Source organism: Choloepus didactylus, chromosome 3, assembly GCF_015220235.1.
Source record: "Choloepus didactylus isolate mChoDid1 chromosome 3, mChoDid1.pri, whole genome shotgun sequence".
Classification (NCBI taxonomy): domain Eukaryota; kingdom Metazoa; phylum Chordata; class Mammalia; order Pilosa; family Megalonychidae; genus Choloepus; species Choloepus didactylus.
Genome location: NC_051309.1, coordinates 40073987 through 40090404, shown reverse-complemented (window position 1 = coordinate 40090404; position 16418 = coordinate 40073987). Strand labels below are relative to the sequence as shown.

General features: G+C 39.1%; 1 protein-coding gene and 1 pseudogene across 1 annotated transcript in view; both read right to left on the bottom strand.

Moving 5' to 3' along the window:
* NWD2 (NACHT and WD repeat domain containing 2) overlaps window positions 1-16418 on the bottom strand; it is a 249862-nt gene that overhangs the window by 48672 nt on the left and 184772 nt on the right. The window lies entirely within an intron of this gene.
* Window positions 3374-3932, bottom strand: LOC119528588 (annotated as a pseudogene).

The window sequence follows — 16418 nt, the reverse complement described above, 5'->3', positions numbered from 1 at the left end:
TTCTATACCACCTTCTTAAGATGACAATTTAATTGATCGATAGGCACATATTCTGGATATGAATGAAGTAAATTGCATTTAAGTAATATAGGAGAGTATGAAAATGACTGATAAAAATCAAGTAAAATCATTTTCTTTTCCACATACATCTGTGAGCATTCAACAGTTTAACAGCACACAATTTGATCTGATGTGTGTGCTGGATTGAAATTGTTATGGGACCCTGAAGGGCCATGGTCTTTTAACCAAATCTTGTTGGGTGGAACATTTTGATTGAGTGTTTCCATGGAGATGTGACTCACCCAACTGGAGGTGACACCTTTGATGGGTTATTTCCATGGAGGTGTGGAACCTGCCCATTCAAGGTGGATCTTGATTGGTTTACTGGAGTACTTAAGAGAGCTCAGGAGCCAACACAGGGCTGATGTTTAGAGATGCTTATAGTTGCAGACAGGAGGACGTTTGGAGAAGCTAAGCTAAGAGATGAAGCCCAGAGTTTGCCCCGGAGAAGCTGAGAGGACCCCCCAGATGCTTAGAAAGAAAAGCCCTGGGAGAAAGAAGCAAGGATTCACAGGAGCTGAGAGATAGGAGCTGAAACACAACCCAGGACCAGAAGATGCCAGCCATATGCCTTCCCAGCTGAGAGAGGTGTTCTGGACACCATCAGTCTTCCTTCAGTGAAGGTATCCTCTTGTTGATGCCTTAGTTTGGACACTTTTATGGCCATAGAACTGTAAATTTGTAGCCAAATAAACTCCCTTTATAAAAGCCAATCCATTTTTGATATTTGCTTAATGGCAGCATTAGCAAACCAGAACAGCATGTAAGCATAAAATCTAGGTAAATTACCATGTTTGTCTCTGGGAAAGAGAAAAAGATGGAAAGGATACTGCCCCTGATCTCAGGCAGAAGCTACTGACTACAATGCATAAGGCAGTGCTGTAACGAAAGTTTAAAATGGGTCCAAAGAGGTGAGTGCCATTGATGTGAATTAAAGGCACTGGGAAAGGTTTTGCACCAGGAAAGGTTTCACACAAGGACAAGAATTTCAATCAGCAGAGAAAAAACATTCCAGATAAGGGGACTAGAAAGAGCAAACGTTCCGAGGTCAGAAGGTGGATGCTGATGCTATAAGAACAGTTGGCAGCTGTGCAAGGCTGGAAAGAGATGTGTGCAGAAGACAGCGATTCTGGCAAGGAAAACAGATGGATTGTGGAGGACCTTGAGACTAACATTAAGAATTTCTTTTTCTAATTCCTTTTGGACATCACTGAACCTAGGAAATGTCCAAAGTAATGGAAGGCAAGTTACAAATGGGGGAGGCACTGCTGTATTTGTAAACCATGTGGAGACACTAATAGAGGGGTAGGAATTGTAGGCACAACTGTGTTATGAGTTGAACTGTGTCTCTCCAAAAGACATATTCAAGTCCTAACACCTGTTCCTGTGAATGTGACCTTATTTGGAAATAGGGATTTTAAAGATGTTATTAGTTAAGATGAGGTCAAACTACTTAATCAAATATGGCTGGTGTCCTTTTAAGAAGGGGAGAACTGGACCCAGAGACACAGCAGAGACTGCCATTTGACAATGGAGGCAGAGAAGGCCCCATGGACTGCCAGCAAACCACCAAAAACTAGAGGAGGCAAGGAAAGATTCTCTAGTACACACTTCAGAGGGGGTACAGCTCTGCCAATACCTTGATTTAATATTTCTACCCTCAGGAACTGTGTCTGTTGTTTTAAGCCATCAATCTATGATACATTTTTATGGCAACCCCAAGAAATTAAGACAAGTAGAGAAAGAGATAACTGGTTAAGAAGATTCCAGGGGTAGAGAGCAACTGAGGCTGAAGTATCTTTGGAGATAGCTTTTCTTGCTAGACAGTCAGGAAACAGGGCCAAAAGGAGGTGAGTGGATATGGTGAACTGGAGACGAGCTGGGGCAGTCAGGGGTTCGTGGCTGATGTCTTCTATTTCTCATTGAGGTGGGCAATGGGGACCCTTGCTACAGAGAAGAGAAAGCAGAGGGATTTAGGGATCAGATGAATGAAAAAGGCTACACAAAAAATATATTGTGGGCTATTGCAGGAGATACGGCCCCTAATTTACCAAGTGGTTCATTGATATTCATACGTATCTCTCTCTATTTTTAAATGAATGTTATTTTCACTTGTCCAGACTGGTAAAATATTAGTGCCTTGTACAAAATGTATGCAACATCAATAAATGATAGCACATGTTACTGAATCCTTAATATCTTTCTGTACAAATAAATCTTGTTTATGTCCACTTTTAAGGATACCTATAGAAAATATAAGAAGAAATTATTAGTTTTATTTAGGGAAAGGCTATCTGACTTTTCCAAATCTCATTTCAAGACATGCAAAATGATTGCGAATAAGATGAATGACTTTTTATTTTGTTTATAAAGCAGTAATTGTCACCATAAAAGCAAAACACTTCCATCATGGCTCCATAAAATATCCATTTGTCAGCCCCTTGTCAAGAACAAGTACACAAGTGAGTAAAAAAAATTGAAATAAAATGTTTGAGAATATTAGGTTGGCTTTCTAAACTTTGCCATGAATCAGGGATTTTTTTTGTTTTGTTTTTTTTGTTTTTTTTTTAATGTTACCTCTAAGGGAATTAGTGGCTGGAAACGCTGCCTCATACAAGCGGGAAAGACACACCACTACTCCAGTTTTCTGATTAAGAAAGGGCAATTCCTCCCCACTGCAGTTTGGTTAATAGCCACAGGCAAATGGAAAAATCCATGCTGAATAGCAAGCCTGACACCCCAACACAGAAAGTAATTTCTCTTTATTTTCCTGCTGGAAAGACTGCCGAGGAAATTGAGCTGTTTGCTCTGGGCTTCTTCATTACTTAAGATGCACAGGACAGACAGGAACCCATTTGGAGCCTAACAACAGGAATATCAGAGAGGATGGGAAGGAGAAGTAATGATAAAGGATTTAAAAAGAAGCAATTTACCCATGTGTACCTGTTTAGATTCGGTCAATTTCTAAGGTTGTTGAATCTTCCAAATTTTGAGAGTCTACAATCTGGCTTAGCTACTATTCCTTACTGATTTAGAAAACATGGAAGACAGAAGAGAAGTGCCTGAAAGCTTGAGAAAGAATAACCTGGTGCAGTGGTGCTCACACTTCAGCATGCATTGGAAGGCCCTGGAAGGCTTGTTAAAACACAGATTGCTGGGACCCATCCAGAGTTTCTTATTTAGTATGTCTGGCCTGGGGCCAGAGAATCTATATTCCTAACAAACTTCCAGGTATACTGATGCTGCTGCTCTGGAACCACATTGGGAAGAAACCACAGTGAAGTACAATCCTGATATCAAGACTGGACTGGCTTTAAGAATTTTTGTATTTGATTTGTTCTACTTTCACATCATCTCCAGTTAGCTGATACACATAAGTGACAACTGTAGAAGCCTGGATATCCATCAACACAAATGAAGGAATAATGTTTGTTTCTAAGGCATCATATATTCCCATGGCAGAACTGGGGTTAATGTAGAATTTATTTTCACACTCAAATGCTTCAAATTGTGCGTCCCAAGATAAGAATGTCCCCATCCAACTGCCTCTGCAACAGGGCTAAACTGGCCATATCTCCCCATGGAATAACTTGATTTCAATGGACCAAACCAATTTTGAACTGTCCAACAGCCACAATTTTCTCTTCTGGATAATTTAAATTCTCATTGAAGTCTCCTCTAACAATATGAACGACACTAGTCAGAGTCTTGAGATAGTCATAACTCTCTTCGGTGCAAAGGCTGTTTCCAGTGCCGCGAATGTGCTGCATCTTTCCTGGCACCAGCAATTTTTTTAAATTTAGCTGAAAAATTGTTGCACTGGTATGGGATATGCAGATCTCCTAAAACCGCACCAATCTGTGCCCAGCCATCCTGTCAAGTGACTCTTTTCAGACACCACAACTGCAACTGCCCTCTTCCTCAGGCACCTCAGTCTGTATAATTCTTTTAATATGCTGTTGGATTTGGTTTGCTAGTATTTTATTGAGGATTTTTGCATCTATATTCATAAGAGATACTGGTCTGTAGTTCTCTTTTCTTGTGGTACCTTTATCTGGCTTTGATATGAGGGTGATGTTGGCCTTGTAGAATAAATTAGGGAATATTTCCTCTTCTTCATTTTTTTGGAAGAGTTTGAGCAGAATGTTTGGTAGAATTCCCTGTGAAGCTATCTGGTCCTGGACTTTTCTTTGTTGGGAGGTTTTTGATTACTGATTCAATGGAATTGAATTGAGAACAAAAATTAATCCTCACATGTATGGTCAACTGATTTTTAACAATGAGGCAAAGACCACTCAATTGGGAAAGAATAGTCTCTTCAACAAATGGTGCTGGAAAATTGGATCTCTATTTGCAAAACAAGGAGGACCGCTACTTCATACCTTATATAAAAATCAACTCAAAATGGATCAAAGACCTAAATATAAGAGTCAGAACTATCAAACTCCCAGAAGAAAACTTAAGGGAGCATCTTCAGGATCTCGTGACAGCCAATGGTTTCTTAGACTTTACAGCCAAAGTACAAGAAACAAAAGAAAAAATAAATAGACCACATATCCAATGAAGATTTAATATACAGAAAATTTAAAGAAATCCTTCAATGTAACAACAAAAGGACAAACAACCCAATTAAAAAGAGAGCAAAAGACTTGAATTGACATGTCTCCAAAGAAGATATACAAATGGCCAGAAAGCACATGGAAAGGTGCTCAACATCATTAGTGATCAGGGAGATGCAAATCAAAACCACAACGAGATACCATTTTATACTCATTAGAATGGCTGCAATTTGAAAAAATGGGCAGTTACAAGTGTTGGAGAGGATGCAGAGAAATATGAACATTCATTCACTGATGGCGGTGATGTAAAATGGTGCAGCCACTGTGAAGACAGTTTGGCAGTTCCTCAGAAACTAAGTATAGGGCTACCATATGACCCAGCATTCCCACTACTAGGTATATACCCAAAAGAACTAAAAGCAGGGACACAAACAGATATTTGTACACCCATGTTCATAGTGGCATTATTCACAATTGCCAAAAGATGGAAGCAACCCAAGTGTCCATCAACTGATGAATGGATAAACAAAATGTGGCATATACATACAATGCAGTATTACTCAGCCATAAAAAGGAATGAAGTAGTGATACATGTGACAACATGGATGAGCCTTGAAGATATGTTAAGTGAAATAAGCCAGACACAAAAGGACATATATTGTATGATTTCACTGATATGAAATAATTAGAATAAGCAAACTCACAGGAGTCAGAATCTTGAAAGGTTACCAGGGGTTGGGGTGGGGATAGAGAATGGGAAGTTAAGGCTTAAAATGTACAAACTTCCTATTTGGAATGATGGAAGTGTTTTGGTAATGGATGGTGGAGATAGTACACAACATTGTTTGCATAATTAACAGCACTGAAATATGAATGGGATTAAAAGTGGAAATGTTAGAGTGTATATATGGTAATAGAATAAAAAAATTTTAAAAAATCCATGGAACTACACAAACAGTGAACCCTAAGTTAAACCATGGACTATAGTTAATAGTACAGTTATAAAAATGTGGTATCATCAATTGTGGCAGGTTTCCACTCCAGTGTAAGCTATTGGTCATGGGGTTGTATATGGGAATCCTGTGTTATTTGCATGATTGTTCTGTGAACCCACAACTTCTCTAATAAAGAAAAAAAAAATGACAAAAAACACATAATAGGAAGAATTGGAGAAAGTGGCCTTACATGGCAAGGAGAGTAATTTTAAAGTTAGGTATAAGGAAAATATTTGGCCACCAAGTTATAGCCTTCAGATGAGTGATCTAAAAGAGAAATTCTTCATCATTTTAATAAAAAAACAATACTTTTAAGATTTGTAGCTAAGAAAATAAATGAATTTGAAAGAAACAAAAATATCCCTTGCTTTAAAAATACTTATGCTAACCAAGATGTTTGGAATTTAAGGAAAACACAACAGAATCTGGTATTCTTAAAGAACGTCTATAAGGAATTATACTCATGTTTGAAGCATGATTATTTACCATTGGAAGCCTATTCCTTTGGCAATTCTCTACTAAAGTAAAGGATTGCTTTTCAAAGGTTAGCCTTTTCCACTAGCCAAGGGGTAAAGGGAATCAGGCCAATTCACATGGCTGAAGCATGGCTTTGAGCCTCAAGGACAGGAGAGAGGACGCTGGCTTAGATGAAAACAACAGAAGGAGCAGTAGCTGGCAAAGTCCATGTTACGTCAGGAGTTGTAAAGAGTGCAGGCAGAGGGAAATTAGGAAGCCAGTATCCCCAGATTCACACCTGCAGAGTGGTAGCTCCTGTGCAGAATTCAGCTTTCCAATGTATTTTGGAAGAAAGACCTAGTAGTGGTCCCCACTGAAACACAACAGGGTCCATTCACATGTCTGTGTACTATTTGCATCCATTTTGCATTTTATATATGCCTGGAATATCTTCTCTGGAAATTTTCAAATTATAATCATATTCGGTAGCTATGGATTTTCTTTACTCTTTATCACATGTTCAGATATTTATTCTCATGACAACACATAGTTCAATAAATAATGAAAAGCCTTGATAAAAAGAAAAAAACAATTAAAATTTATTGAGAACCTCTTCTAAAAATTTGCTTTAAGGGTCAATAGTTTCCCTTGTAAATTAGGTAATGTAGATGCTTCTGACAGAGAAATGCTATGATAAAAAGTTCACAAGAAAGATGATTATTTATAACATTACAGGCAGTTTTCTCTGAATTCTATCATTTTTGATTATAATCAAGGTCAGAGTTTTCTCCGGATGTGTTTTGCTGGCCAAAAGTGGATCCTTTGTTTTCTAAGAAGAAGGCCCAACGTTCAGGGCTTGGCCTCGCTGGCTGCTCCCTCCTTCCCACTTCCTGAGGCTCAGTGGGTCCGAGCCAAAGCAGTTCAGAGAAGGGCACTGAAGGACAGCTTGCTCCCAGTCGGCTGTTCACTTGAGTATGGCAGGAAATGATTTTATGTCAGTCGGAGTCTGGGGTCAAGAGAGTTCCGACACAAACACAACTTTCACAGACACCCAAGTGTGAACAAGAGACTTCCTTGATACTCGGAAATTCTCCAGAGAGACCAGTTCATCTCATTTTAAGGAGCCTCTAGAAGGGGTCAGACAACTCTGACTGGTGGAGATAATGCTAAGGTGAATACACTCCCAATGGCTGAGCCAGTCTTCACTCAGAGGCGTTTACTGAGGGCCCTGCCAAGTGCAGAGCTCTGTAGGAGCAATTAGCAAAGCTATGCTCAAACTGTACAAAATCGTGGTATCACAGTTCAGGGAGGTACACCGCTGGCTACTCTTGCCCACTTCGTCATCTAATACTAAATGAACTAACTGTATCTCAAGCTACTGGTTCTCAATCAGGTGATTCTGCTCCCCTGGAGACCTATTTTGTTGTAACAACCCAGAGGCAGAGGGTATGTTGGGTAGTGCTGGAGTGGTTGTTACTGGCATCTAGTGGGTAGAGGTCAAGGATTTTGCTAAACATCCTACCTGCACAGGACAGCCTCATGACAAAGAATTATCCATAGGGCCAAGGTGGTGAAACTCTGATCTACGTGGTCTGGTTTAAGTTTTTCAATTTTGTTTTATTATCTAAATAATAATCTTTAGCTTTTATGGGGCTGATGTGGCTCAAGTCTACCTAATACCCTGTTAGTAAGCATATGAACTTAAAAGGCTGTTTTTGCTTTTATTTATTCATAGTTGAATGAACTTAGTTTACAATTTAGTTTAGCACCTAGTCTAATGACACAGCTTAAATGTACAGTTTTAAGTCAATGAACACATGCTCAGAATATAGTGATTCTTAATTATCTCTCCAATTTGGTGAGATGAGGTAGTGTATTATAGCCGAGGGAAGATTCCAGAGCAGGAGTGAGGGAGAAGTTGTGGGGACTGATTGTGCAGCCTTGTTGAAGTCTCAGCTTCTGCATTTGGACCATAAGGAGGATGGCCTTTGTCTCCAACTTCTTTTTGGGTTCTGACATTGTATCACAAAAAACCTCTTAATAATGGAAACCTGTATACTCTTTTCACCCATTCCATGTCTTTACCAAATGCGTCCCTCCTTCCCTCCCTCCCACCTACCAAGACACGTTCCCAAAGATTCTCATTTTCCATTACAAAAGATTTCTACTCTAATTTAAACAAGATGATAATTAAATAAGTTATTTTAGGACTTTATTTAAATCTAAACTCCTTCTCCCCACTCAAAAATCTTCTTTTCAAAACCTCTCCTGACCCCAAACACACCTATGACTCCAGGACATGCATATTACCATGTCCTCCAGCTGTCGTCACATTTATTTATAATGAATATTTTCATATTGTAGCTATTTTTTAAATGTCCTTTTAATCCTAAAAAAAAATCTGTGTATCTTCTCCCTCAACAGATCACAGAATTCTTGAATATGAAGGCATGCCATTTAATTAATCATCATACTTTATTACGTGTGGAGTTTTTGACAGTCTTTCAGTGATTGCCAGAGACAAGGCATCACCAACCCCTAAACTCAGTTTCTGAAGGAAAAATGAAAGAGGTGAGTAAAATCACCTTGATGCACTCAGAGATGTAGGTGGTAAATGTCTTCAAACTGGATATTTGTGAAAACAAAAATTCAGCTATGTAGAGTTTGTTGACACACAGAATCTAATTTTAACTAACTCTGTAAATGAAAATGTAACAGATAAATTGCACAGAGTTATTTTTTATAACTTCACTTGGGAAACAGATTAGACAGATGTGATCGAGTCTCCATTCTGGTTCTCCCTTCCTTTTCAAAAGCCTCTAAAAAATGAAATGCCATATTCACTTGATTTTTGATAAATTCCAAAACATCCATCAGGGTTCTTCATGAAGCTTCTCTACTACGAGTGTGACTTCTGGCAAGTTATTTAAACTCTCCTGATCTCAGTTATTTCATGTAAAAATCTAAGAGAACTGACCATCATCTCTAAGTCTTTCTGGATCCAATTTTTGATGGATTTAAGACAGTAAGTCTCAACATCGGCTACACATTGGAATCCGCTGATTAGTTTTAAACAATCCTGATGCCCAAGAGACCCCCAGATCAAATAAATTAGAATCTCTGGGGCTAGGCTGAAACAATGGTATTTTTAAAAACTCACCAGATAATTACAATGTTTAGCCCAAATTAAGCCCAATTTTCACCCCAATTAAAGATAACCAAGTTTCCTAGACTAGTGGCTTTCCAAAGGTTTAAAAAATGACCTATTATTGAGGCGGGGCAAGATGGCAGTGTAGGGAGGTGTGGAATTTTGTTAGTCCTCTAGAGCAGCTAGTAAAACAGGAACAACTAGTAAATACTCTGGAACAACTGTTTGGGGGACATCCGTGACCAGACACACATGGTACACCAGTCTGGAATGGGTGGAGTGGCTGAGATCACAGTATTAAACTGTAAGCAAAGCCCCTCAAACTGCAGAGCTGGCACCCCTTCTCCACTGGCATGGCAGGCTGAGTTGGAACTTCTCTGTGGGAAAAGGAAGTGGTCTTTGCTGGGAGCAAGGGAAGGTAGTTCAACCAAGCTCCAACTGCAGTTTTAATTAACAAATTTGGACTACTGAATACAAGCTACAAGCATGGATAAACCCGGAGCAAGCAGGAAAGGAATGCTGAGGTCTCTCCCAGCAGAGTGGAGGCAGGGCTGATGGAAAAAGAATACTCAATAAATAAAAACAGAGGCTTTTGGAGTCAACTGAACTCAGAATACCAGAAAAGGGCTGTGTGTCAAGAAAAGGGGCACACAGAACCGGGTATCCACTCTGGCTCTTGACTGGTGAAAAACAGGGGGCTCAGGACTGGCTCCGAAAGGGTATTTCTTTCTTTTTTTTTTTTTTCTCTTATGCTGAGTAGCTCATTAGAGAAAGCCTCAGGAATTTTCAATTGTCAGCAGGGGTGGAGTTAACAGAGTCAGAGACACAAAGGAGGAATTCAAGTGAAGGAGATAATTCCCTAAAGGGCATATTTTCCCTAAGAATGGGGATGTAGGGCCCAGCTCAAGTGGCCTCCCTCCCTCACAGAATTCAGACCCCAGGGCCTGGGGAAAATAAACAAAAACAAAAACAGAAGCAGTGTAAGCTTGGCTTCTGACTCCCCTTCAGTTCCAGGGAGAATTTAAATTCTGCTGAGAATTTAAGGCACCACACCTCTTTATGCCAGTGGGGAGCTGCAGGCTGGCAAGTGCCACCTGCTGGGCGAGATATGAAAAGCACAGAATCTAGAGGCCTCACAGGAAAGTCTGACAACATGCTGGGCCTCTTCCTCAGGGAAACTTGCTACTGATTGCACCTTCCTCCTGAGACCTGGGCTGGTCTGGTTTGGAAAACTCTGTTTGGGGTAATCAAGGAAACCAGATGCCAAGAAAACAAAAAATTACAAGTCACACTAGGAAAATGAAGATATGACCCAGTCAAAGGAACAAATTTACATTTCAAATGAGATACAGGAGTTGAAACAACTAATTAAAGATGTCCAAACAAATAAAGTAAATCAATTCAAAAATCAAATCAATGTGTTGAGGAAAGATAAAGCAAAAGAGATGGAGGACATAAAGAAGACACTGGGCAAATGTAAGGAAGAACTTGAAAGTTTTAAAAACAAATGGCAGAACTTATGGGAATGAAAGGCACAATAGAAGAGATGAAAAACACAATGGGGACATACAACAGCAGATTTGAAGAGGCAGAAGAAAGGCTTCATGAGTTAGAGGAAAGGACATCTGAAATTTTACACACCAAAGAATAGACAGGGAAAAGAATGGAAAAATTTGAGCAGGGTCTCATGGAATTGAATTACATGAAGCACATGAATGTATGTGTCATAAGTGTCCCAGAAGGAGAAGAGAAGGGAAAAGGGGCAGAAAGAACAATGGAGGAAATAATCACCCAAAATTTCCCATCTCCAATGAAAGACATAAAATTGCAGATCCAAGAAGCGCAGCATACCCCAAGCAGAATAGATCTAAACAGACCTACTCCAAGACACTTAATAATCAAAAGCCAAAGACAAAAAGAGAATACTGAAAACTGCAAGGGAAAAATGATCCATCACATACAAGGGCAGCTTGGTAAGACTATATGCGAATTTCTCAGTAGAAGTCATGAAGGCAAGAAGGCAGTGGTATGATATATTTAAGATACTGAAAGAGAAAAACTGCTATCCAAGAATTCTATATCTGGCCAAACTGCCCTTCAAAAATGAGGGAGAGTTTAAAATATTTTCAGACAAAAAACATTGAGATAGTTTGTGAACAAGAGACCTGCTCTATAAGAAATACTAAAGGGAGCACTACAGGCAGATAGGAAAAGACAGGAGAGACAGAGTTAGAAAAGATGTAGAAATGAAGACTATCAGTAAGGGTAAAAAGAGAGAGAGAGAAAAAAATAAAAATAAAATAAGATATGACATAAAATCCAAAAGACAAAATGGTGGACAGTAGACATTACATTGAGTGAAATTAGCTACAAACAAAAGGACAAATACTGTATGGTCTCACTAATATGAACTAAGAATAATGAGAGAACACAGGTTATGGGAGATAGAAAGAGGGTAGAGATTAGGTATTTGACACTGGAGGAGTACAGAATGTTCAACAGGATTGATTGTATAGATCCAGAAATGGATAGCACAATACTGTGTGATGGTAGCACAATATTGTAAGTACTCTGAACAAAGATGAGTGTGAGTACAGTTGAAAGAGGAAGGCTAGGAAAGAGGAAAGATAGAAAATAAATACTGGGATTGTGTAACTTAGTGAAACTTAGAGTGGTAAATTACAGTGATTAAATGTTCAAATAAAGTTTTTACATGAAGGAGAACAAATGAATGTCAACATTGCAGGGTATTGAAAATTGGATGGTATAGGGAAAAAATACAATCAATGGAAACTAGAGTCTATAGTTAACAGTAACATTGTAATATGCTTCCATTAATTGTAACAAACGCAATATAACAAAGCTAAATGTCTATGAGAGGGAGATACAAGAGAGTGATATGGGATTCTTGGTGGTGGTGTCGTCTGACCTTTCCATTGTATTTTATTTTAATTTTGTTTTCTCTTCTATCTTTTATATTTTATTCTTCATTTTTTTTTTTTCTCCTCTTCCTCTTTCTTTGCAGAAGAAATGGAAATATCCTTATATAGATTGTGGTGGTGAATGCGTAACTATGTGATTAGTCCAGGAATCAGTTTACTCAGGGTGGGCTGGATGTTACATGCATAAAACTGTTTAAAAAATAAACAGAGAGATACAAGAGATGGAGAAAATGTGGACAAAGGGATGTACCTATTCACTGTTGGTGGGGAAGTAGAATGGTGCAGCCCACCTGGAGGGCAGTGTGGTGGTTCCACAGGAAGCTAAGTATGGGGTTGCCATATGGCCCTCCAACCCTGTTATTGGGTATATACTTAGAAGAAATGAGAGCAGGGACATGAATGGACATTTGCTCACTGGTGTTTTTGGTAGCAGTATTCAAGAATTTCAATGGATGGAGGTGACCTGAGGCTACACTGAATGGTGAGCTGTGTTGTATACATACAATGGAATAATGGAATAATGAGGGGCGGCAAGAAGGAATGAAGTTAGAGGTACACAAGTATGCTACTAGGTGAATGAACCTTGAGGACAGCATACTGAGTGAATTAAGCCAGAAATGAAAAGACAAAGATTATAGCGCCTCACTAATATGGACTAACTATAATGTGCCAACTCTGAGAACTGAATCTTAGAGCATTGGTTATCAGGGAAGGCTTCTGGTAAAGGTTCCTAGATTGTAAGCTCTTACAGCAGTCACATCTATTTCTGAGTTGTCACAGTTATTTCTAAATTCTGGGATGCTGAGCTGTTAGTGTATAACCTGGCTGGTCCCTGGAACTTTGGGTATGTGGTGACACCTGAGACTAGAGACAAAGTTTTGGAGATATGAATGTCAGCATTACCCCATACAGCAAATGTTAGAGATATGAATGAAACGGACATGGTTAGTATTAAGGTAAATCAGACTAATGGGTAAAGGATGAGATTGACTGTGTTTTAAAACTTCAACTTCTATCTGAGACCAAAGGACGAGATGTTTGTTTGATGTAAAATCTATATTTTTTGTAGCACACCATATAATTTAACTTGTATGGTCAGTTTATTCGATCACCATAATTACATGGAACCTTGAATAGGAGTGAGATCTGGTTGGTTTGTACAATTAGTGTAAAGCCCTGATACATCCCAGAGTAATTTGTGCAGAGAATAAAAGATATTTGCAAAGCCCCCTTGAGGCACTGGGGAAAAGTGTGGAAATATTAAACTTCCCCACCTGGGGAATTCTGGATATTCTCAAAAGCACTCAGTACTACCAGTTTAGTAGGCTGAGCCCTCAATCTTGGGGTTTGTCCTTATTAAGCTTGTTACTGCAAAGGAGAGGCTAAGCCTACTTATAATTGTGCCAAAGAGTCACCCCCAGGGAACTTCTTTTGTGGCTCAGATGTGGCCTCTCTGTCTAAGCCAACTTGGCAGGTGGATTTGCTGCCTTCCCCTTACGTGGGACATGACTCCCAGGGGTGTAAATCTCCCTGGCAACGTGTGATATAACCCCTGGAGATGTGACTATAACCAGCATTGTAGGATTCAGAAAGCCTTCCCAACCAAAAGGTGGAAGAGACATGAAACAAAGTAAAGTTTCAGTGGCTGAGATATCTCAAATAGAGGCGAGAGGTCTTTCTGGAGGTTATTCTTATGCAATAGATATCTCTTTTTAGTTTTTAGTTTATTAGAGTAGCTAGAAGGAAATACCTGAAACTGTTGAACTGCAATCCAGTAGCCTTGATTCTTGAAGACGACTGTATAACTATACAGCGTATATGATAGTGACCACGTGATGTGAACACCTTGTGGCTCACACTGCCTTTATCCAGTGTATGGACGTGAGTAGAAAAATGGGGACAAAAAGTAAATGAATAATAGGGGTTTTGGGGGGTACTGGATGTTTTGGATGTTCTTTTTTTACTTTTATTTTTATTTTTTAATTATTACTATATATTTTTGGCGTAATGAAAATGTTAAAAAACTGATCGTGATGATGAATGTAGAACTATATGAAGATACTGTGAATAACTGATTGTACACTTTGGATGATTGTATGGTATGTGCATATATCTCAATAAAATTGCATAAAAAATGACCTCCTGTCAGAAAGAACATGGCATATTGTGCCCAAGTGTATACACACAGAAACATATTTTAATATTTAAATATTCAATAAAATAATTTTACGGAAGGTATGTTACATTTTATAAAACAATTTGCATGCACTCTGGTATTTTATACTTCTTTTGTTCCATAGATATATATTTTTTAAATTTCATGACCCACAGATGGAAAAACATTGTCCTAGGCACAGCTCATGTCCTACTTTTGGCCACTAGATGGAAACCTCATATTTGGAGAAGTGAAAAGTGCAACCCCAGGTTAGGAACTTTGCATTGCAAAGCAAAATTAACATGCATATAATTTAACATTAATCTTATATCCAGACAAAGTTATTTATTTTTACAAGAAAAGGAAAATGTTGGAAAAATGAGAGTTATAATAAGAGTAGGTAACACTGATTTAGGGCTTATCACGAGACACTGTGTTGAGTATTTAAGCTGGCTCCTTCATCGCCACAACCACCTGATGAAGGTTGACTCCTTTGTCCATGGGGTAAAGTGAGACCCAGAAAGGCTTAGTCACATGACAAGCACTCAGTAAAATTCAGCCCTTGTCACTGTGGAGCTAGCACTGGGCAAAGATGGGTTTGAAATCTAGACACAAAGTTACAAGGAAGCAGAGGCTCTTATCACTGTAATAAAATGAAAAAGATCTAATGTTTATGTGGTAGACTGAATTATGTCCTCCAACAAAAGGCATGTTCTTGACCTTAATCCACCTTTCTGAGGGCCTGAACCCATTCGTAAGAAGTTAAGGTGTCGGCCAAATGATTCAGGGTGGGTGTTAATCAGGATTCCTGGTGGCCTTATAAAAAGAAGAAACCAGAAGTCAGAGGTCAGAGAAAACCACACCGGAAGAAGGCAAAAGTTAGCGGAAACCAGAAGAGCAGACATAAGAAGACAGGATCGCCCATGTGATGAGAGGCAGAGATGCAAGCCAAGGAACTCCAAGGGCTACGGCAGGCAACACCAGAATGCTACAGACTTTGGGGAGAAAGCCTGGCCTTGTTGATGCCTTGATTTTGGATGCCCAGACATCCACACCGTAAGGTAACAAACGCTTGTTGTTTTTAAGCCAACACACTCTGTGGTGTTTGTCATAGCAGCCTAGCAAACTAAGACAGTTCATAGCATCAATATGCAGATATAAGTTGTTAAAACAGAAGCATACTTTTTTTTCGTTCTCATGAATCTAGGCTTAAAAAGTCATACCCATTTAATCAGATTCCACTGAGGGATTTTCAGTAGGGAAATGGTGTGGTGGGATTTCTGCATGGCTCCCTCAGTTCTTTTCCTCAGAGATGCCTTTCTGATCAGCCCATTTGTAATAGCATCCCCAACCTCCATCCCCTTAGCAGTTTTATTTTTCATCAGCATGTAGCACTAGCAGAAATTATGTTAACTATATCTTTATTTACTATCTTTTGCTCCTCAACTACATGTGACTCCATTAGTTAGAAAGTCAGTAACCCAAAATTCATGCCTGCAAAGTGGCTTAAAAAAAAAAAAAAAAACTACTGCTATAATCTTTCTGAATACTCACTATGTATGTACCAAGCACTCTACATCAATTAACTCACTGAATCCTCACAATGACCCCATGAGGTAGATACTATTATTGTTCCCATTTTACAGATGAGGAAACTGAAGCACAGATTGGTTTAGCAACTTGCTTAAGGTCACTCAGCCAGGAAGTAGCAGAGGCAGGATTTGAATCTGGACCAGTGGCTCTTAACCATTACCCTATTGATGTGTCCAGCACCTAAATCAGAGCCTGGCACATAGCCACTTAAGAAATATGTGTTAGAAGAATAAATGTTTCAAAAGGGTCACTTGGGCTGTTGCATGGAGAATAGACTAGAAGGGATGAAAAGGGAGATTTGGGGATTGGTTGGAGGGCCTGGTAGAAGGTAAAAGGTAAAGATGGTAGTGAAGGTACCTACCGCTAGGTAGATGGTTTTCTTACATTTAGCAGCAGAGGTAAGAGGATATGCTGATGGATCTGGTTTGAGGAATGAGAGATAAAACATCTAAGTAAGACTGCTCTGTCAAATATGATAGCCACTAGGACACGTGGCTATTGAGCACTTGA